Source organism: Podarcis liolepis (genome assembly GCF_965112155.1).
Source record: "Podarcis liolepis genome assembly, chromosome: 2".
Lineage (NCBI taxonomy): Eukaryota > Metazoa > Chordata > Lepidosauria > Squamata > Lacertidae > Podarcis > Podarcis liolepis.
This window is the reverse complement of record NC_139555.1, coordinates 67,923,762-67,945,483: the sequence shown is the minus strand read 5'-3', so window position 1 is coordinate 67,945,483 and position 21,722 is coordinate 67,923,762. Positions and strand designations below refer to the sequence as shown.

The window sequence follows — 21,722 nt, the reverse complement described above, 5'->3', positions numbered from 1 at the left end:
AGCGCCGCAACCCCAGAGTTGTCCGAGACTGGACCTAACGGTCAGGGGTCCCTTTACCTTTAAGTCACTTATACTTTCTCTTTCAACTCATTGGGATAAAGTGTGAATTGGGTCTCAGAATGCAAACCTGGCTGCAACTTCTTGACTTGGGGTGTGTATTCTACAAATGAGCGCAAGGATTTCCACTTGAACAATATGAATTCCCCCCTCCCACCTGTATCCTTTTTGCTCCAGAGGATTGGGGGAACCCCTAGGACAGATTTAGGGGGCTTGCAGGGGTAGGAGAGGGGGAGAACATCCCCTTATCCAAGCAGAAATCGTTGCACTGATGGAATGATTGCCTTAGCGCTACACTGGATTCCCACCCTTGTAGCCACATCCACATGATACGTTTAAAGCACATATTTATACCACACGGCTTCTCGCAAAGAATCCTGGGAATTGCAGTTTACCCACCACAGAACTACAATTCCCAGCATTCTTAACAAACTAAAGTTCCCAGTATACTTTGGGGGAAGCTTTTAGTGTGGATGTGACTGAAGGCACATAATATTCTCAATTGCTATTAAGAGTAATTTACTGTCTGGTAAATTGTTAACAGGCCTGTGTGGCATGGACAAAGCACTTCTTTTTTTCTTTTTTTGGAAAAGAGCAGCGGCAGATGGCAGCATCCTGAGCTGGCTTTCAACGCCAGGATCCTAGTATTGATGCACATATTCCCAAAGTGCCATTCACATCCGGCCACTGGTTTGTAAACTGTTGCTTTTGACAGAATCTTGACATTGTTTTGTCTGATTCTTGCTCAGGAAAGGGAAGCTGGGGAAAGAGGATGTTCACCAGTTGCCAAGAAAGCAGGTGGACAGAGGCCACGCACTCAAAACTGGAAGGTTTGGCAAAAGTGCTAGCTTGATTCCAGATTAGAGCATTGATCAAGATTCTTCCAGCAGCTATGTTTCAGTCTTAGCAGGTGATTCATCAGAGGCACACTGAGAGAAGCAGAGTAAGGGAAGCAGCGGCAGCAACATAATTGACTCTAATAGAGATTTTCTGGAGTGACATCACAGCTTGAGCCTGGCCTGAGGTATGTTTGGAGAAGGCACCGTTTCTGTCAGATGCCTGTGGAGCCCATTAGTCATAGCTGCCTGTCCCTGGATGCTTTGGAAGCTCTGTGGCAGCTGTGAGGCACATGGGCCATTTTTCTTGGGCAAACACCTTCTTCCAGCTGCTACTACTGGCATTTAAAATGCTGGACTGGGCTAGAAAGCAGGAAGGATGGGACCAGAACGGCCTCTTCCTGAAGGGCAAGTTTATGTGCAGAAGTAACTAGGGAGAGAGGGTCAGTCAAAAGGTCTGAGCAGCAGTAAATATAATACATGTTGGGGGGGGTCTCTTCAGCTTCCAAGACATGTCACACACACAAAATCAGTGACCCCAATATCTCTTACAATGGAAAACTGTCTTTGGGTGTTCATCTAATTTCATCTGAAGTGGCCGGGAGGTTTTTTTTTTAAATCATACCTTTGCAGCAAAGATGCCTGCACTTGGACTGTTTTGGACGGCATCAAAACTGCATCGGCAACTCTTCCACATAACCACAGGGTTCCCGAGTTAACAAAGCAGGATGACCCGCACCTCGGGGTTGTTGTACGGTACTCTGGGTTCATCCACACTTGTGCAGTCCTGTGCCTACAAAGCATGGGTCTGAGAGTTTTTCCATTTGCCCTGCCACTTCCCCCAGGAAATCCCACTCACTAGTACGGAATTGGAGCAAATGTCAGTCCATGGAAAACTTGATTGATGTTTGTTCCAATTCAGCAGCAAAGAGTGGGTTTCCCTGGAGGGAAGCAGCAGGCCAAGAGGGCTGAGCCCTCTGTCACAGCTTTAGTCACCCACCTCCCCAAATCCCTGAGAGGTAAAACAACAGCTGCATACCTTGTATGAGGCTGCCTACTGCACTATTTGAATTACTGGGCAAAATATGCAAATAGTAAAAAAAGAGAGCACATTCTTTGAGACAGCAGAATGTGCTTGCTGCTTACAAGATGCAGAAATCAAGGCAAACACCTCATTTTCAGTGCCTGTGCTTTATGGTGCATGGGTGAATCTGCAAGCACCTTAACTTGAAGGGGTTGTTTTGATCCTAGATTAAATGTAAATGCATATAATCCTAAACCAAGGAGTACAAAACAAGAGAATGAAATGTAACAATATGTCTAAAGCAGCCAAATAGAAGACGTTATATGTGAACAATGCTGCAAAGCCACAAACCCACACTCACAGGAAGATCTGCACTACATACATTGATACCTGTGAAGATCCTGTGCTGTGTGCTACCCTACTTTCTTGGGCAAACCTTCCCAGTTATCATCCGTCCTGTCCACAGTTATGTGGGTAGTAGGCAACTGTCAAAACCATGGGGTTTGCCAGAAACTGAAAACCTCATGCAGTTCAGAGGCATCCTGAACCAATGCATGTGTGCTCAGTAGTCAGTCCTACTGTGTTTCATGACACATTCCCTAGTAAGTGTGCATAGGACTGCAGCCTAAGGATGGCAGTGTTTCCTCATACTCTTAAAAACCTATGCATCTGGATCATAAACCCTTGCATGCACTGATCTGAAGTGACTAGATAGGATGGCTCCCCATTGGAAGCTGTTAAGGAGAGGCTGGATGGCCACCTATCGCAAATGCTACAGCAGTGGGCTTTGCGCATTGGCAGGGGTTGGACTGGATGACCTTTGGAGTTCTTTCCCAACTCTTATGAAACTAAGAATGGTGGAACCCTGGCAGGGCTGGGCAGCCCATGTTCACACTGTAGTTTCCATGCCTGCAAATAATTTCCAGATTGGAACAAACGAACCTCAAAAAATGTTTGGGTGCAAACTTTCCCTCCCATATTCCCCTTTTTAATGCTCAAAGAAGAAGAATTTTAGTGAGGAATCCAAGCCCAGTGGCAGAACTGGGTTATGGGTTCAACCTTGGTGTCTGCAGGGACAGGCAATGGAAAAGCCCTTCTCCACCTGAGATGCTGGACAGCACCTGCCAGGCAGAGTAGACGATGCTGAGCCAAATGGATAAAAAGTCTTACTTGTATATAGTAGCTTCCCATGTTCTTATTTCTTTTTTTAAACTGCTTTACTAAATGTGCAGAAAACTCATAAATATACATATAAATAAGATGGCAAGGATCCTACAAGGTCACTCAGTGGGCAGCCCCCTTGAACATTAAGATGGGATTAATTACATCCAATGTGTGTGTGTGTTTTAAAAAAAATTCTGTGATCTATTATTAAAAACTTCCACTGGTAGGAAATCCACAGCCTCCGTTGCTAAGTTGGTTCTCTGATGAATTGCTCATGTGGTGGGAACATTATAATGGCTGCAGTTCTAAAAGGTTTCAATCTTGCTGTTCTAATTCTCTAGTTTGCTTTAAAAAAAACAGGAAGAAGAAAAAGAAGTGGTGTAAAGTAACAATAACCTCTGGAAGATCACTTAGTGAAATGGTGCTTTTAAAGACCTCGAGGGCAAGGCCCAGCTAGTGATGGAGGCTGTTGGGAAACACAGCAGAAGAGGAATTGTATTGGGCTGTTTTTGCAGTATAACCTCAGGGCAAGCTGTGCAGGCGTGGCACATTAGGGGTGGGGATGGATCCTGGTGCCACTTCCAAAAGGCTGCTGCTAGTGGTGCCAAAGGCAACTGAGATCAGAATCAAGCTCACTGCCTTCATGTTTAAATATTAAACCAGCAAAGCACAGTCATTTGTCTCTGTTCTTTAATTTTTAAACTTGGTGAATTTTGTGTTGGTACACAACTGACAGGTCCTGAGTAGGTGCAGAATCCACCCCTCCCCATGCAGCAACAGCCTGGGAGTGTCATATGTGAGGGAATAAAGATGGGGTAAGTCTATTCAGTAGATTAAAAACAAATGAGTCCCTCTTCCAATAGTAGGAACACTTCCAGGCTGCTTCTTTTCTCAGGTAGGGTTCAATCAAATATTGGCAAATTCAGGTTGTGCAATTACAGCTGATGGTGAGGTCTTGCACAACAAACCTTCTCCCCCACCCCCAAAAACCGACTTTTTGTGGTAAGGAAAGTGATGGGAAAGGCAATGGAAAGTGTGCTAATAATACTTGGTTGTTGCAACTTTCACCAAACCTCCACACAAACAAATCAGAACGAATGCTCAATAAAGAGGTTATTTGGAAGCATCCTAAGATGGCCTTAAGGTGCTGTAGTAATTTAAATTTCTTTGACTTCTCCAAAAGCTGCTCACAGGCAAAGAATGAAAAAAAAGGAGGGTGTCAGTTTTCTGCACTAAGTTGGGAAAACTTTGGTCCTTCCAGTGTTGTTGGACTGCAACTGCTGTAATTCCTTTCTATTGATTGTAATGGCTGCACTGATCGGAGCTGTAGTTCAACACATCTAGAGGATCAGAGGCTTCCCCATTCCCAATCTATTGCCAGTACTACATGCGTGGTCTTTCTTCAACCAACCACTCCTACTTGGGTTTTCACTTCAGCATTCCTCTGAAGGTCTGAACAATGCTAACTAAACAATCTTCTGCCCATAGGCACTCTCCCCCCTCAAGAACAGAAATTTCATTCTAAGAAACCCTTAGCACTCTATAGGTCTCTCAGCATGATCAAGCTGCTTATCATTTTAGGCAAATAAATCAGCAGCTACTTTGCCAGTGTGCAATTGAAATGATTCCTAAAATATATGGAGATGTATTTGTACATATCCATCTCTCTCACCCATGCTTCATCCTACTTCTCCTTTGCCCGCCATGTCTAAATTTACAATGTAAGCTCCTCAGGGCAGAGATCTGTCAATTGCGCTTCTGTTGCTCTGTCAAGGGCTGCCATGCACATTCATTACATAAATAAATAACAACGGTTTTTTCCTCATTTGTAGCATACTGTCCGCTTGTCTTCCCTTGAGGCTATGCTTTTTTATTGTGGAGCAAATATGTTTTCCCAGCACTCAAAACAATATTTTGTCACTGGGAAAAATGAGTTTCTTCTTCACACAGATAGCATACATCCATTTCCCTTAGAGCTGCCATACAGCATGTGGTTGTGAAACTGTCACAGCCCCCTAATGAATATGGCTTTCAACTTGACTAGTGAGAAGCTCCACAACTATCCCCGTTATGACCATATTTTTGATCCTCTATTTTTTTAAAAAGTATCTGACGGTTATGTGTTTTCTTGTATTACAGCTCCAGCAGGTGAGTGTACGTCTAATCTTTCTTCTTTTTTAAGATACTGATGGTCAGCAATGGGATCCTCATCACCCAGTGACTCTCCAAAAGATCACAGGCTTGTTCGAACCAGAGAAACTATACTTAGGCATTGGGGACATGATGGGAAATCGGTTCCTCTTTAGTTAGAAGCAGTACAGTAGAGCAGAGATGGGCCGAGACAAAGTGCCACCATTCAGAAAGAAACTCAACAAATAAGATAAGCACAGCAGAGGTATCTGAGGGTGAAGGTCTTGCTCGTGGTCCCTATCAGTAGAAGGTAGCATGAAGAACAACGACTTGAGACAAGTCCCCCCCCCCATCCCAGGTTTCCAATTTCAGGCCAGAAATACTAACCATGATGACTGTATATTACCTCTAACATCAGATACGGTATACCTCAAAATACCAGAATGCCATCTCAGTGGCGGTACCTGAGATATGGCCCTCCCTTTCAAGGGAAACAAGGCAGTCAGTGGCATTCAGGAAATGTAGCAATATTTTATTTTTCCAGGGTTTGGGGCTTTTACAAAGTTTTCACACTCCGGTTTAAACTGCTGTCTGCAACATGTTAAGAGCTTTGTTGTTGTTGTTTAAAAATGTAATTTTATTATTGTGAGCTGGAGGAAGGGAAAGCTATACATTTGAAATAATAAAAAATAGCTATGGAAAGCTTTAGCCCCCCCCAATATGTCTACTGTCACTTTAAAGCTGTCCTCAAGCTGTTGATGGCCACCATATATTTTAGCTATGTGAGGTGAGAAGAAGTACTTCCTTGTTACTTTAACAATTAAAAGCACAATCCTAAGACCTAAAGAGTGGGACACTGATGGCACTGTGGTCTAAACCACAGAGCCCAGGGCTTGCCGATCAGAAGGTCGGCGGTTCGAATCCCCGCGACGGGGTGAGCTCCCGCTGCTTGGTCCCTGCTCTTGCCAACCTAGCAGTTTGAAAGCATGTCAAAGTGCAAGTAGATAAATAGGCACCGCTCTGGTGGGAAGGTAAACTGCATTTCTGTGTGCTGCTCTGGTTCGCCTGAAGCAGCTTAGTCATGCTGGCCACATGACCCAGAAGCTGTACGCTGGCTCCCTCGGCCAGTAAAGCGAGATGAGCGCCACAATCCCAGAGTTGTCCGCGACTGGACCTAATGGTCAGGGGTCCCTTTACCTTTAAGACCTAAAGAGTTCCGTGGAGCTGACTCCCACTGAGTGTGAATAAGCTTGCAGCAATTCTATGCAAACTTACCTATGCCTAGGCCTCATCAAATACAGTGCAACTGATGTCTGAGGACTGTGCTATAAGAGCCACTGCACAACACGCGGTGCACATGCACACACATTGCTTAGTGTGTGTAATGTAATGTCGAAGCTGTAAACTAATGCAAGATCCCATCTCTTCTGTGAAAAGAAAAATGGCAAGTTGCACTGAGCAGGGGTTGTGCTGGTGTATTGCTTCAGTTGTCACTGTTATCTCATCAGAAGTGACTCAGAGTTCCTTTCCCTTTTCTTTCTCTCCACTTCAGAAAGCTTAAACAATTTTGCTGTCAAAAATAAATAAATATCTCTGTCTTTTAAGGCTGTACAGGGATGTAAAGTAGCAGAACTGTACATTGTACATCCTACCATATTGTATTACGAGGGCCTTGTGGGAGTATTGTGCAGGAGCAACAATGCACTTGGGGCATATAGAGATACCACAATAACAGAACGTGCATTATGAGATGCATGTATTATCTCCAGCTCTGACAAATGTCTTAGGATCAATACAATAAAATGACTTGTTTCAGTCAGGTTTTGTTTTTTTAATGTGGAATTGAATTTGGAGCTGTCTTCTGAAAGAAAGGTGGTCTATGTGTATGTGAGTGGCTCTGCCATAAATAATCTGATGGATATATAGGGTTAGATTAAATTCATGGGGGTAGGGGCTATCAACAGCTACCAGCTGTGATTGCTCTGCCTTCATGGTTAGAGGCAGTGCTGCTTCTGAGGACCAGTTTCTAGAAACCACAAGAGGGGAGAGTACCCTTCTTTGTCTGAATCCTGCTTACAGGTTTCCCACAGGTATCTGATTGGCTACTGTGTGAACAGGCTGCTGTGCTGGATGGGCCATAGGCCTGATCCTGCAGGCTCTAGTTCCTTTGTCTATAAGGACTTTCCCATCCACAAAGGCCATATGGTTACGATCATATTGCAAATAATACATTATCTGGCTGTGTAACTTAGTCAAAATAACATTCTACCTTTAGTAGATGTACATCTAGCATTTTAACTGGTTACTCACAGGGCAAACTTGTACTCAGTGCAGATTTACTCAGAAGTAACGTACCTTGGTTGATGAATGCCTTGCAACTTGAATGTTTTGGCTGCCAAACGCCACAAACCCAGAAGTGAGTGTTCTGGTTTGCAAACGTTCTTTGGGACCCCAACATCCGACACGGCTTCCGAAGCTTCCGATTGGCTGCAGGAGCTTCCTGCAGCCAATCAGAAGCCGTGCCTTGGTTTCCAAATGTTTCAGAAGTTGAACAGACTTCCAGAACAGTTTCCGTTCAACTTCCAAGGTACCACTGTATGAAGATTAGTTTGTATTAAGCAGGTTCAAAACTGCAACATTAGTTGGTCTCATAGTCAAACTTAAGACAACCAATTGAGCAGAAACCTTCAAATAACGGCCAGTATCTTAAGGTTTCACTACTCCATCACTAGGAAGAATAAATTAAAGCAATCCAGTACAGACAAAACTAGGCATGCTAAAATCCACTGAAATCAATGGGCTTGAGTGGGCCCATGTGCTATGCCCTACAGTTTTTTGTCTTGCATACAGTTTTTGAAGGAACAAATATTCACACCACATGCTATGTGCCACTTTGGTATGCTATGTGCAGAGGGGCATATAACTCTTATTATAAGTAAGTAAATAAATAAATCTGACAAAAGTATGCCATGCAAAAATGCATCTCCAGTTAAAAGGACGTGAAGCAGCCTGTGCTGAGAAAGTCCCCTGCCAAAGCCTCTGGAGAGTTGCTGCTGTTTATTTTATTCCTCTACAACCCAACTCCACTTGACAATAAAATAGAAAAAAGAACTATAATACAACTAAATAAATCAGTATAAAAAGTACATAGAAGCTAAAATAAATGATGCATAACACAGACCATATAACAGTATTAAAGCTGAAGAAACAATTGTGCAATAATTAAAACCAAAGAAACGAAGTAGACAAATTGGGCTTGGGAAAAAAGATTTCAGTGGATGTTGAAAGTATAACAGGGTTGGGTCTTGTTTCATTTCTAATGGAAGAGAATTCTAGAGAACTGGCACCACAGCTCTAAAAGCAGGTTCCCGAATCACAGTGTGCATTACCATAGGGATGTGTGTCACATTAAAACAAATATTGGACTCCATGGGGAAATCCCTCGTGGGCCTGGAATAAGACAACTACTTAAGTGAGAGCATTGATCAGGGATGTGGAGTATGTGGCCCTTTAGGTGTTACTGGACTACATTTCCCAGCATCTCTGACAACTGGCATCCTTGGAAACTACTTAAAACTGAAACCAGTTTTAGTCAGACAGGTCACTAGATGTGAATAATTCCAAGGAAACAGAATGGAATGCTGCTCGCTAGTTCTAGCTACCCTAAAGGGCAGACTATTCTTATTCTTACTATTCTTATTATTCTTATAATTTGTACAGACTGAACAAAGCCCCAAGTCTCCGTGTCATGCATTATTAAACACCCATACAACCACCCTTCCCAGCTGAGTAGTTTGCTGCACCAGAGATGGGAGTTTCTGAACTACCTGAAGGCCTCAACCTGAAGGGGAGCTTCTTTTCAAACATTTGAGCCTTTTTCTCCCTATTCATCTTCCCAGTTCCTGCAAATGGGTCCAAATTCCATTCTCCGCTAGAGATCTGTAATGCATTTGGCCTCAATGCTATCACGAGCACCATAGGTCCCTTTGGCCTATCCTTGCACAGCTGGTCTTTATCCACATCCTTAATATCATATATAAATGCACATGTACAGTGACTCCAGCCCATAAATATTTATGGCAAAGGAAATGCAATGCACTGTGTGGAGGAGTTGGATAAAAGGAGCTGTGTGAAGAATGCCAGGTGTCACTTAAGTTTCCCCTTCCCCTGTCAGACAAAGGAAGCACTTATGAGACCCCAAACTAAAGACAGTGATTTTCCCTGTAGCTATCTAGAAATCAGCACAAAAAGCACCAGTATCAGGCTTCGAAGAAAACCAACTAACTTAGACACACTGTCCTAAGAAAGTGCATAACTGATAAAAGGCACCGTCTTAATTTCTCTACGTTTTGATATTTTTACAAGGACATCTTTGTATAACAGTCACATGATATAGGCAGTCGCATTTTCAGTCCTGTTCCCAATGATCCCCCTAACATGAAATCTTTTCCACAACTGCCATACACTGGGTTGACATCTTCATTGAACGGTGCTAATATTCAGTAGAATAGTATCAAGGCAACAACTTGAAAACAAGTTAAGTTACAAAGTGAAAAAAGGACAATAACTGAAACATTATAATGGAGTCAGCCTGTGAAAATGCTCTCACTCCCATACCAAAAACCATAATTGCAGATCAACATGGCCATTTTGTATCAATTTTAAAACACTTCTTTAGTTGTTTATGCACTCTTTTAAAAAAAAAACTATTTTGAGTTTTTATTGTATACTTGTAAATCACATTGAGATGTATGCAAAAGGTGATTCATACAACAAATAAATATATAAGCAGCAACTTGGAACCAGAAGAGAAATGCACCTACCTTGCTGTTGTTCTGCAGGCAAGTGCTCCTTCAGGTAACTAAAACCAGGGCTCCTCAGTCAGGCAGTGCATGTCAAAGGCAGCACAGACCCTAGAAAGGCATGTAGATGAAGAGGACAAGATAAGGGGAGCTTGGTCTTGCACTCCTGCTCTTCCTTTTTTGGTGCTACTCCTGGCCTAGCTCAGTGGACCTTAGCTAGCAGAACCATCACCTGTACTATAGCAGCAGCAGCAACAGTCTATAACTTACACGATGAGCCGGAACTTCCATTATAAGAGGCAACAGCCACAACAGAAGACTAGAAAGCACATCACATGCACTTCTGCTTAGCAATGACTCCCTTAGGACACCATCTCATTATTCTCCAAATGCGGTTCCCTCTCCAGAATCTCTGGTTCAGCCATCTATTCAGCACCAAATGAGACATCACGTGAGAGATCCATGATTAATCTCCTGACATATTTATAATGACTTTAAAGCAGTCGTGGTGAACTTCAATTTGACTGGAGCAGTGTTGCTGGAAAGGGGGGGGGGTGATATTTGGGACCTTTCCCCTCATGTTGTTTTCCTGGTTTACATGCTCCCCACCCCATCAGCTGCTTCTTTGTCCTCCAGGAGGACAGGCACAACTGCTCTGATCCAATACAGACTACTCCCATCCTGTTTTAACAGGGAAAAAATCCAGAAATTCCAGGCATGTGTAGCTTATTCTCTCAAACCATCTCCCCGCCCCCCTCGTAACAATCCAGTGTTTGTCTCTGCCTTTTATTTCTGGTTTCCATGCTTCCTGAGTTACTCAACCTCCATTGCAAATGGGCTTCATTCCACTTTCCTTCTGCCACATAGATCATCCCTAGACTCCTGTCCTAGCCACTCTGACAGATTAGTCACAGAGATGGGTGTGCTATGTGGTAAGGGAAAGATAAACTAAGTTGATTCCAGATTAGTTTCCATGGTCATTTCCACATTTGTTTTAGATATCAGTTTTTTAAAAAACACATTTCCCTTTTTAATCTTCAGAATTTTCAGATGTGTATTGATTCTGCCTTCAATGTGAACACTGGGCTGTCCCGGTATTTCATGACAGCAGTGGCTACATCACATTGGTTCCATTCCTTTCCCACAAACACTCTGACTGGCAAGATTCCATCTCTGCTGAGAGTCCTGCTAAGTTCTCAAATATGACAAATGTTGTACACTGGACTGTTCCCATAATGTTGCTGGCAAGGATCTCCCCCACCTCTGAATTGATGATCAGTGTTGTCTGCACTGACAGCACACAAATCAGGGAAGAAAAAGGGACAGAGGATGACCAGAATTAGTCTCATTAGGATGACCAGAACTGGTCCCATTAGCCAGAAAGAGATCAGCACAGATGAAGCTGGCAGAACCCTGTGAATGTGTATGAGTGTGAGGCTCTTGTGTTTCTTGACCATTACAGTCTATTCCTTTGCATGAATGTATTAACTTTCTCTCATTTATCTTAGATACAAACTTAGGAGCTTTGAGACTATATATATATATTCATTCTGATTTGGACATTATAATACAAATGCTCTGAAACTTATAGAAGACTTGACCAAGCACCTGTTTTATGAACCCTCAGTGGGAAACACAGCCCGTGTTTTCATGGAGGAGTGGACAACATGCTTTGCTCATGGAAGCTCCCAGGAGCAATCCTTGGTACCTCCAGTTAAAAGGATCACTGAAAGATCCATGCCTGAGATCCTGGAGAGTTCACCACCTGAACTGGGTGCTCATATTTATCAGCCTTCAGTGAGCTCCAGATCTTTGCCGAACTTGGTGGTTTGTATCCAGCTTGAACTTTGTCAGGCTCCACTTGGAGCTCTCCAAGGTCCTGTTTCTTGCCTGAATTCCTGTGTGCTCTTCTGGTCCCACTGATGAACTCTGCCTAAATGTGCCAATTGCCTGTCTATGGGATTATGATGATGGTTAGGAAGGCAGCAGGGAAGTCAGGGTGGGTTAGTAGGTTTAGACACGGAAGACTCAGGTTCAAATACCTGTTCAATCATGAAGTTCGCTGGGTGATACAGCAAATGAGAATAATTTCATACAGACTGAGGAAGTTACAAAACGGCTGATCTCTGGTGCAAGTCCTATAACTATCAGCTAAAAAGGTAAAGGTACCCCTGACTGTTAGGTCCAGTTGCGGACGACTCTGGGGTTGCGGTGCTCATCTCGCTCTATAGGCCGAAGGAGCCGGCGTTTGTCTGCAGACAGCTTCTGGTCATGTGGCCAGCATGACGAAGCCGCTTCTGGCGAACCAGAGCAGCGCACAGAAACACCGTTTACCTTCCCGCTGGAGCGGTACCTATTTATCTACTTGCACTTTGATGTGCTTTTGAACTGTTAGGTGGGCAGGAGCTGGGACTGAACAACAGGAGCTCACCCTGTCGTGGGGATTTGAACCGCTGACCTTCTGATTGGCAAGGCCTAAGCTCTATGGTTTAGACCACAGCGCCACCCATGTTAGTTACCGTATTTTTCGCCCTTTAGGACGCACTTTTTCCCCTCCAAAAATGGAGGGGAAATGTGTGTGCGTCCTATGGGGCGAATGCAGGCTTTCGCTGAAGCCTGGAGAGCGAGAGGGGTCAGTGCGCACCGACCCCTCTCGCTCTCCAGGCTTCAGGAGAGCCACACCGCCAGCCCCACAAGCTCAGGGGACAGCGGGGAGGCACAGCATGCCTTTCCCGCTGTCCCCCGACTTGGTTAGAAGGCTGGCGGGGGGGGAGCCTGCTCCTCCCCGTCGCCAGCCCCGCAAACTCGGGGGACAGCGGGAGGTGCAGCACGCCTTTCCTGCTGTCCCCCAACTTGGTTAGAAGGCTGGCAGGGGGCTTCCCCCTCCTCCAGCCCCGCAAGCTCCCAGAGCGATGCCAAAGCTGCACGCAGCTTCGGCATGGCTCTGGGTCCCGTTCTGGGGGCTGGGGAAGCTCGGGCTTCCCCCTTCTCCAGCCCCCAAGCTCCCAGAGCGATGCCAAAGCTGCACGCAGCTTCGGCATCACTCTGGGTCCTGTTCTGGGGGCTGGTGTCAGGGGAAGCCTGGGGGGGAAAATAATTTTTCACCCTTTATCCCCCCCCCAAAAAAATCTAGGTGCGTCCTATGGGCCGGTGCGTCCTATAGGGCGAAAAATATGGTCGTTATATATCAGTTAGTTGTATACAAAAAAGAGACTTTAGTGGGACCCTAGACACTAACACAATTATTCTGGCATAACCTTTCAGAAACCAAAGTCACCTCCATCAGATTACAAACACCAACAACAAAACAATGGGTTCCCAAAGGACAAGATTTATGTGTATCACACCCCGCCTCAGTTGAGAAGACTTTAACATGCTATTCAGCCTTATGATTCTATAAGACTATGGAACTGAAGATACCTATACTATCTTTTTTACTGCTACATCTTTTAGGATCATAGTTTTCCACATAGTTTAATCTGTGGAATTATTTGCTAGGAATGTTGTGGAAGTAAAGAATAAAACTGGCTTTCAGTGTATTAGATTTTTTTTTTTAATAGAGAGAGTCAATCCAGTAATGGCATCAAGCCAAGTTGGTCAGGGAATACAATCTCATTATCAAGATGTTCCTTTCCTTGGCAGAAGCTGTGAGTAAATGACAGAAAATGGATCATTCAATAACGACTCCAGTGCCTTGTACGTTTCCCCTCATGCACCTAGTTTTAGCCACTGTCAGAAACTATTTTGGCTACCTGTACATTGGTTTGACCTTGAAAGACAATTCTTGGAGGCTATTTTATCCAGATGCCAAGCACTGGATTCAGCAAACCAACTACATGGAAACACAAACAGGCAGGGACTCCAAATCCAACTAAACTTCACAATCCATTGTGGGATTTAAATCTGCTGGTCAAACACAGAATCTTCTAAGGGAAAAAGAATAATTGCTGCAATTGCACTAGTTACAATGTATGCATGCCTGCATCCCCATGTAGAGTCACCAGTTCTTAAAATTGGAATGTCTATCTGATTCTGGCCAGGTTGTGAGCATGCAGAAGACCCTGCACATGCATGGAAATAGCTCACAGTTGAATGTTTGAACTGGCTCCACTGAAAACCACTGTGCTGGATGGCGGCATCTGTGGAGTATGATATGTGAAGCCTCATTCACACCTGGCAACTCATAACTTCATATATCTTGCAGTTCTCAAGTCAGCAACATATGCATGTGTGAATCAGCTCCAAGCCTAATGAAAGTGAACTGTGGGACTAATCTGGAACCAGATCCTTCTTATTTTATGTATTCGATTACTGCGTTTCACAAGCTAAACCACTCGAAGTATAAAACTGGAGTTTATATAAATCACCCTTGCCAGAAGGAAGCCGGATCTTCTCTGCAACCACATTAGTCTGGTGCTATGATAAGGTTTAACAGGGTTTCCTCATGCAAGTTCATTTTTCACCCCCAAACAAGCCATCTTTTCTGAAAGGTGATGCAGGTTCAAGAACCTGTAGACAGACAGCTCAAGGGAGAAACAGGATAAAGAGGCTTATCTGCTTCTCCACAAACAACTTCACTTGCACTAAAACAGTGATGGCCAAACTTGGCCCTCCAGCTGTTTTGGGACTACAACTCCCGTCATTCCTAGCTAACAGGACCAGTGGTCAGGGATGATGGGAATTGTAGTCCCAAAACAGCTAGAGGGCCAAGTTTGGCCACCACTGCACTAAAAGGTAAGAAGAATCAGCAGAAACCACAGTATCAGGTACAGCCCTTCTCTGCTACCTATAGCAACCTTCTTCCACACACAAAGCTTGAATATTCCAGAGTAGATTCCAATCTACCTTCTGCCCACAACAGATCCAGCCAATCTGAAGCAGTTAATAGTGACATTTTATACACATTGACTCGGAAGCAAGTCTTATTGAGTTCAGTAAGACTTGTTCCCAGGAAAGCCCAAGTAACACTGAAGGCAACAGAGGAAGGTAAGCACACACATATTTATTTCTCACGGAGACAACTCTACGCAAAAATGCTTATTTTCTGTTGGATTGTGTCCGAAGATTTTATTGTATATGGGTCAATATTTTTTAAAACAAGCAAACAACATATGGGCTAGTGAGTGCAGAAAGTAATGATAGGACAACCAAGAAATCTGGATTTTTTCCCCTATCACTGATCTGGCTGTGTCTCTCCAAACAATGATCCTGGCCTTGCTTATATTCTGCTCTCAGGACTGCCCAGGCCAAGATGTGCGGCTCTTTCTTACCATGTGTGTTCACTGCTCATCTCACAGGGGATTCTAGGTGCTACTGTAACGCAACCAACACAATAATGATCTGACAATCTGACTTATCTCATTTTCTCATGTAAAAAAAAATAAATCTATGAAAATCCTGTTGGGCCTATTTAGCTATCTCGAGTACAAACTGCTCCAAATAAAACACTAGGAAGGGTTAAGGTGTGAACTCAATTTCTCATCTACCTCTCCAAGGTGTTAATAGCTATGTCTAGCTGGGATGATTTCAATACTAATGCTGGTACACACAGCAGTTGGAAGAAACAAACCCCCAGCTGCATTCAAAGAAGTTTCAAAGCTCCATCTTTATATGTAGAGTTTTCTCTTTTGTGATGCTTCTGGATTCTTCTGAACAGGAAATAATGGTGCTACCAGTATCCCAGAAATGGTACAAGGGTGATGATGCAAGCTTTCTAACACAGGGATGTAGCCCCCAGGTGCTATTGGACCATAACTGGCCATGTTGGTTGGAGCTGATGTGAGCTGGCATTCAATAACATTTGGAGGGTTACACGGTGCCCTGCCCTGCTCTAACACCCGATTAGTGGACAGTGACTTCTGGCAGAATTTTTGTGTGCTTCCCCATCTCCAGGCATAAATCTTATTCCCCAAGCAGAAGCTTTGAGCCATCTTACAAACCATGGCTGGTTTTCGTTGTTCACTATGGAACACCGGCTTTTAAAACTTTGTTCCAGGAAATGCTGGGGTTCTTTGGAAGCTCAGCAAGTGGGGCTGGCACACGATTAAAGAAATCTTAGCCCAGATATTTGAAAGTAGGTAAAACAATAGCTCTGAAACAAGACACATACTTTGTTTTAATGATGTATACATGTGTTCTAGCAGGTAGCCTTTTTAGGAGAAACATTGTCTCCTGTGTGAAAGAAAGGAATGCCTCCTTCAAGACATAACTTGCCACCTGTAGTTTTAATAAGCTTTGGTTGTATCCGTAACAACTTTTTTATTTTAAAAATATGCTGCCTGGTTTATTGGAGGACACTGTTTCAGTTAATTAAAATTGTTTTCTATCCATTAATCTTAACAGATTAATTGATTAAACATTGCACCCTATCATAGTTGAGAAGATCAGTAAAGATGGAAAAGCTTCCCTAAATTGCAACATGACTCTGCTACCAACCTTAAGCTGCAGTTCTCACAGCCAGAGAAGAATACTAGATGTGTTAAGTGTTGTAGTCCTGAGAGGACAAAAATGAGGTTCACTGCATTTGGCTGGTGCTCTGTGAGAAATGACTGTGTAAATTAAATCTTGGTCTAAATCAAAGTAGAAGCATCTTACAGCAAATCCTTGGCAGTCAAGTCAATGAGGATGAAATGATAAACTGAAGATTTGAAGATCACTAATACAGAGCATATACACTTTTATGAATTTGAAACAGGTTGCTCTCCACATAATCTGTACAACAGACAACTCAGTACTCTTATCATCTTGTTCACTGCCACAGGTGCATTCAGTTATCATGTTTTCTGCTGAAAGCATCAACATGTTGTCACCATAATTTATGCGCTCCATAAGATATCCACAGATTTTTGCCACATGTCTATATTTCTGGTTCACGGCCAGCTTAGGAACATGGTTTGGGATAAATGACACAATAAGGCAAGACTCCAAAAATTACCAGCTGTCCAAATATTTTTGTTCCACATAAATATGTGCTTGCCCTACTCACTTCATCAACCTCGGCTTTCCCTTCCTTCCCCCTCCCCTCTGTTGTTCTCTTCTCATCCCATTGGATAAGCAGGTGTTGCCCACAGTGTTGGAAAAAGCAAGTAAAGGAAGCCAGGTCAAGATGAGGGGCTTTTATCCTTCTGAACAATAGCATAGAATAGTGATCCAGACTACTTGGAAGAATTCTAGCACTCTTGTACCCCTACTTACCATAGGATTTCCCCCTCCCTCCAATCCTATATAGAAAATGCTGAATGCATTAACAGATGTAGTCACATGATGAAAACCACAATTAAACAATACCACGTTACCACTACCTCAACAGCTACCACGAGTAAGCACTCTGTCACACTCTGAAAATTAAAAAGGTGTTCAGACCTTTCCCATAAGATCAAATCTGATACCCAGTGCTCAGCAGTGCCACATCTGACCTGGCTAAAGGTGCCTTTGTTCAAGTATCAGGGAAAAGAAGACATCCCCCCTACCTTTTAGTGCATTTTATGAAGTAGATTTATGTAATCCTAAATAAACCATCTTAATTTGTTATGAATAAACAAAGAGAGAACTATTGCAATCACTGTACAGATTGAACCAACCACCCCTACCTTCCAAACCATTTTTTGGGGAAAAGAGAAAATTGCTGCTGTTCTTCTGTTTCCCTTAATGAAGGTGGAAAAATGGTTAAGGGGAAAGTAATCCATATTACTCTGGATGACATATTATTGTCATTGATCAAAGAAAGAACAGGATTTTAATCTTTGATTTATAAATACACCATTGTAAATAATGGTTTGATATGGGTATGGTCAAAAGATGATGTTGGTGCAAACTCCAAATTGCAATCTTGCAATTTTAAGAAATCAAAACAATTTGCATTTCTCAACAAAAACTACTATACATATTTTTAAAATACAGATTTCACATTCAGGGCAACTGCTACTGCTAATAATAACAACAACAAAATCCCACATTTTTAGTAACATAATAATATATCTCTCAAAACAATGTACATAAGAAAAATAAATAAAGCAGGTCATACACATAACAAAAAACACCAAGATACAGCTTCAGAATAAAACATTTAAAATATATAACTAAACACACACACACACGAGTTGCTATTTCACTATTGAGATCTGAGACATCTAGGGACGTTTTTGAGGTTGTGGTTTTGCTCAGGCCCTGTGTGCCTCTTAAGGTACAATACACCAGATTCAGGTAGGTAGCCGTGTTAGTCTGACGCAGCCGAAATAAATAAAAAAATTAAAAAATTGTCCAGTAGCACCTTAAAGGTAAAGGGACCCCTGACCATTAGGTCCAGTCGTGACCGACTCTGGGGTTGCTGCGCTCATCTCGCTTTATTGGCTGAGGGAGCCGGCGTTTGTCCACAGACAGCTTCTGGGTCATGTGGCCAGCATGACTAAGCTGCTTCTGGCAAACCAGAGCAGCACACAGAAACGGCGTTTACCTTCCTGCTGGAACGATACCTATTTATCTACTTGCAATTTGTGCTTTCGAACTGCTAGGTTGGCAGGAGCTGAGACCGAACAACGGGAGTTCACCCCGTTGCGGGGATTCGAACTGCTGACCTTCTGATCGGCAAGTCCTAGGCTCTGTTTAACCCACAGCACCACCTGCGTCCCAGTAGCGCCTTAGAGACAAACTAAATTTGTTCTGGGTATAAGCTTTCGTGTGCATGCACACTTCTTCAGATACACTGAAAATAATTTTATTTATTTATTAAGGTACACCACACAGGGATGCATTGTGTGACACAACCAGGTTTGGAGCACAAAGCACCATGGTACCATGCATGGTGCTGCACCAGTCCTGTTCAGCTACGAGCCATCTGTTGCAGTGCATGTTTAGATAGCCAATGCACAGATCTGATAACCAAAACTAAATAAAACAGAATTGCCATTCCTGCTGCAAGACACAATATAGTTGCATTATCTATGCGGTGAAGCCTTTTAGGACTCCAGCCTCTGTACAGACCTCAAAGCCGGTACATTTTTTTAAATCCTTCCAGGGACTGGGGGGCAGATCTGCTTATACATTAAATTCAAGAGGCCTTTATTTGTATTCAAATCCCCATTTCCCCCTTACAGATTTTTTCCTATTTGATTCTGGGGGTGTGAGAGTGCAGAAGGCATCGATTCGGATTTTGGTGAGAGGCCCCCCCAGTTGCATTATCTGTTGACCTCGGCTCTACCAGAGCAGGCCCACCTCGCGGCCTGCGCCTATAGCGTAGCACGGGCTGAGGGAGGGGCTTGTGCGTGTCTGTACGTGGGGGAATCCCACAGCACCCCACACATCGCTCCCCACCCACCCACCCACCAGGCTGAATAAAGCTCCTTTATAACCCTGTCTATATAAGAAGAGATTGAGCGGCTGCCTCCTCCCCCCACCCCGCGCCCGCTCTTTTCCCCTTCTTCAGCTCTCCTTGCCCGCTCCCTACCCCGTCCCAGTAATGAGAATAATTAACGGATGCGAAAGGAAAGACAAAAGCACCCCTGCTATTAATAGGAGCTGGGAGGGGAAGCGAGAGGAAATGGGAGGCTTTTGCAGAAGCCTCCATGACTGGAGGCTGGAGTGTCTGGTGAAGCCGAAATAAAAGGCAAAGCAGCCCGGAGCTCTTTCCCCCGTGCACACACCGCAGGCGCGAATAGATGGGGCTGCTTGGCTCGTTTGGGAAGGAAGGGAGCGAGAGGTGGAGAGGTGGCTACAGCGACACTAGCTAGGCCCTTTCCTGCCACTGCCGGAAAGCAGAGCCAGGAAAAGCCGCCGGGGGGTTCTCGGGGAGGTGGGCGTCCGCCTGGCTGGAAGAGTCGCCCTTTCCACCTGCGTCCCAATCCTTCCTCCCCCGCCTCGGCGCGTCCACCATTTCGGAGCCGGCGAGCGGGAAGCAGCAGCGGCGGCGGCGCGGACACGCCCAGCCCCGAGGGGGTTAAAGAGGCACGCTTCCCTCGCTCGCTCGCTCGCTCTTTGCTGGGCAAGAGGCGCTGGGCCTCGCCGGCGGGGCGGCTGAGGGAGAAGCGGCGGCGGCGGCGGCGAGCGAGACGACAACACCACAAACAGCCATAACCCACCTGGGCGCCTGGCGCAGCGTGTGGAAGGAAGGGCTCCTGCGGCGCCGGCCGCCCGGGTCGCTCCGCGGAAGGGGGCGGGGAGCGGAGTCGCAGCAGCAGCAGCAGCAGCCGGTGCCTCGTCGGCTCCCTTTGCCCTGCACGGCGGCGCTTCCACTCCCGGCTTGGGCGAGGGGAGGGAAGAGCGCGCCGGGTGGGGGGATCTTGCGGGCGTTGCTAAAAATAGCCGCCTCGAGCCCGGCAGGGAGGCTCGCACATTATCTATACATTGGTCGTAGCGGCGGCGGCGGCGGGCTCCAGACCATTGTTTCCTTGCAGCCGCAGGGGGAGAGCGGCGAAGAAGGCGCGCTTTTCTCTCTCTTTCTCTCCCTCACGTCGTTCCTGGAGAGCGAGCAGACGTGTCAGGCAGATAGAAGGGGAGGGCGCGGGGCAGAGCGACAGGCGCGCTTCTGCACCGCACAAGCCGTTTCGGGGCCGGGAAAGCTCGGGGTTGAGCGACAGGATTGGGAAGCTCTGGGTGCGGGGGGGGGGGGATAAGCACGTTTAAGGCGGTGGGGAGAGAAGAGCGGAGCCACCCATTTGCGGGCGGAGTGGGGGAAGAGGCACTTAATTTGTCCCTCCTGAGGATCGACCGTGTGATTTGGCTTTCCTGTGATACTATGTGGAGATTCCTGCAGTGCAGGGGGTTGGGCTAGATGACCCGTGGGACCCCTTCCGACTCTACAATTCAGGGGTGCCAACTTGAATGAAATATTGGGTGGGGGGCAGGAAAGCCCCGCCCCGTATAATCGTTCACATGACGCACGCTATTTGAATGGCAATGCCCTTTTGGGGGGAACCTCAAATATTTTATGGGGGGGGAGGCGGAGGGACCTCGGCTTCTAGAAGTTGGCTCCTTGGCTACAATTCTATGCTCCAGTTAAAACGCGGCAGCCGCGCTTGGTTTTCTTTGCAAGAAGAGCTCAAAATCTTAAACCGGGACTCTCCATCTTCTCTTCCAACAAACCTACCGCTTTTGACCGTGCGAAAAGGCTGGCTTTTATTTCTCTCTGTATGAAGGTTGTTCGAGCCTTTGGGGGAGCGTGTACATCAAAGCCTCCCCCCCCATTCATTTGCACGTCCGGGGAGGACGTTTGTCATCGGCTTCTAGGTTCTCGTCACTTGAGGGGAAAGTCGGGTTGACTAAGGAGCGAAATGAGACAATAAATAATAAATAAGTTTTTCACAGAATTTTGATGAGGTCATTAGTTAAAATGGGAAGTCGAGCCCTAAGGTATTAGGAGCTGGATTTGAGCAAAAACCAAGACAAATCTTAGGCTGCCAGCTTTTGTTTTTCTCTGGCTGGTTGTAATGGGTTTCTGCTTCCTCCTGAAGAATAGTAGATTAGAAAATTGAACAGAGGGGGGGGGGGAGAGCATTAACGGAGGATATTTATTTAGGTTTTACCCTCCTGATGTTGTTGGCCTACAGCTCCCATTAGCCCCAATGTTTTCTGGGCTTGATGAGAGATGTACCGTATTTTTTGCTCTATAACACGCACCCGACCATAACACGCACGTAGTTTTTAGAGGAGGAAAATCCGTAGGCATGCCACCCATAGGCATTCCCTCCATAACACTCACAGACATTTCCCCTTACT

The 21,722-nt window shown here is 45.0% G+C and overlaps 1 protein-coding gene across 2 annotated transcripts in view; it reads right to left on the bottom strand.

Annotated features, from left to right (window-relative positions):
* CPLX2 (complexin 2) overlaps positions 1-20,450 on the bottom strand; it is a 128,998-nt gene extending 108,548 nt beyond the window's left edge. The window contains exons 1-2 of one of the 2 annotated variants that reach the window (XM_083488570.1): positions 20,087-20,450; positions 10,035-10,124 (exon numbers count right to left, since the gene is read on the bottom strand). The gene's annotated coding sequence lies outside the window, so the exon portion shown is untranslated. The remainder of the gene's footprint in view (positions 1-10,034; positions 10,125-20,086) is intronic. The other variant, XM_083488569.1, reaches the window with a different exon arrangement.
* Positions 20,451-21,722: the final 1,272 nt, after the last annotated feature.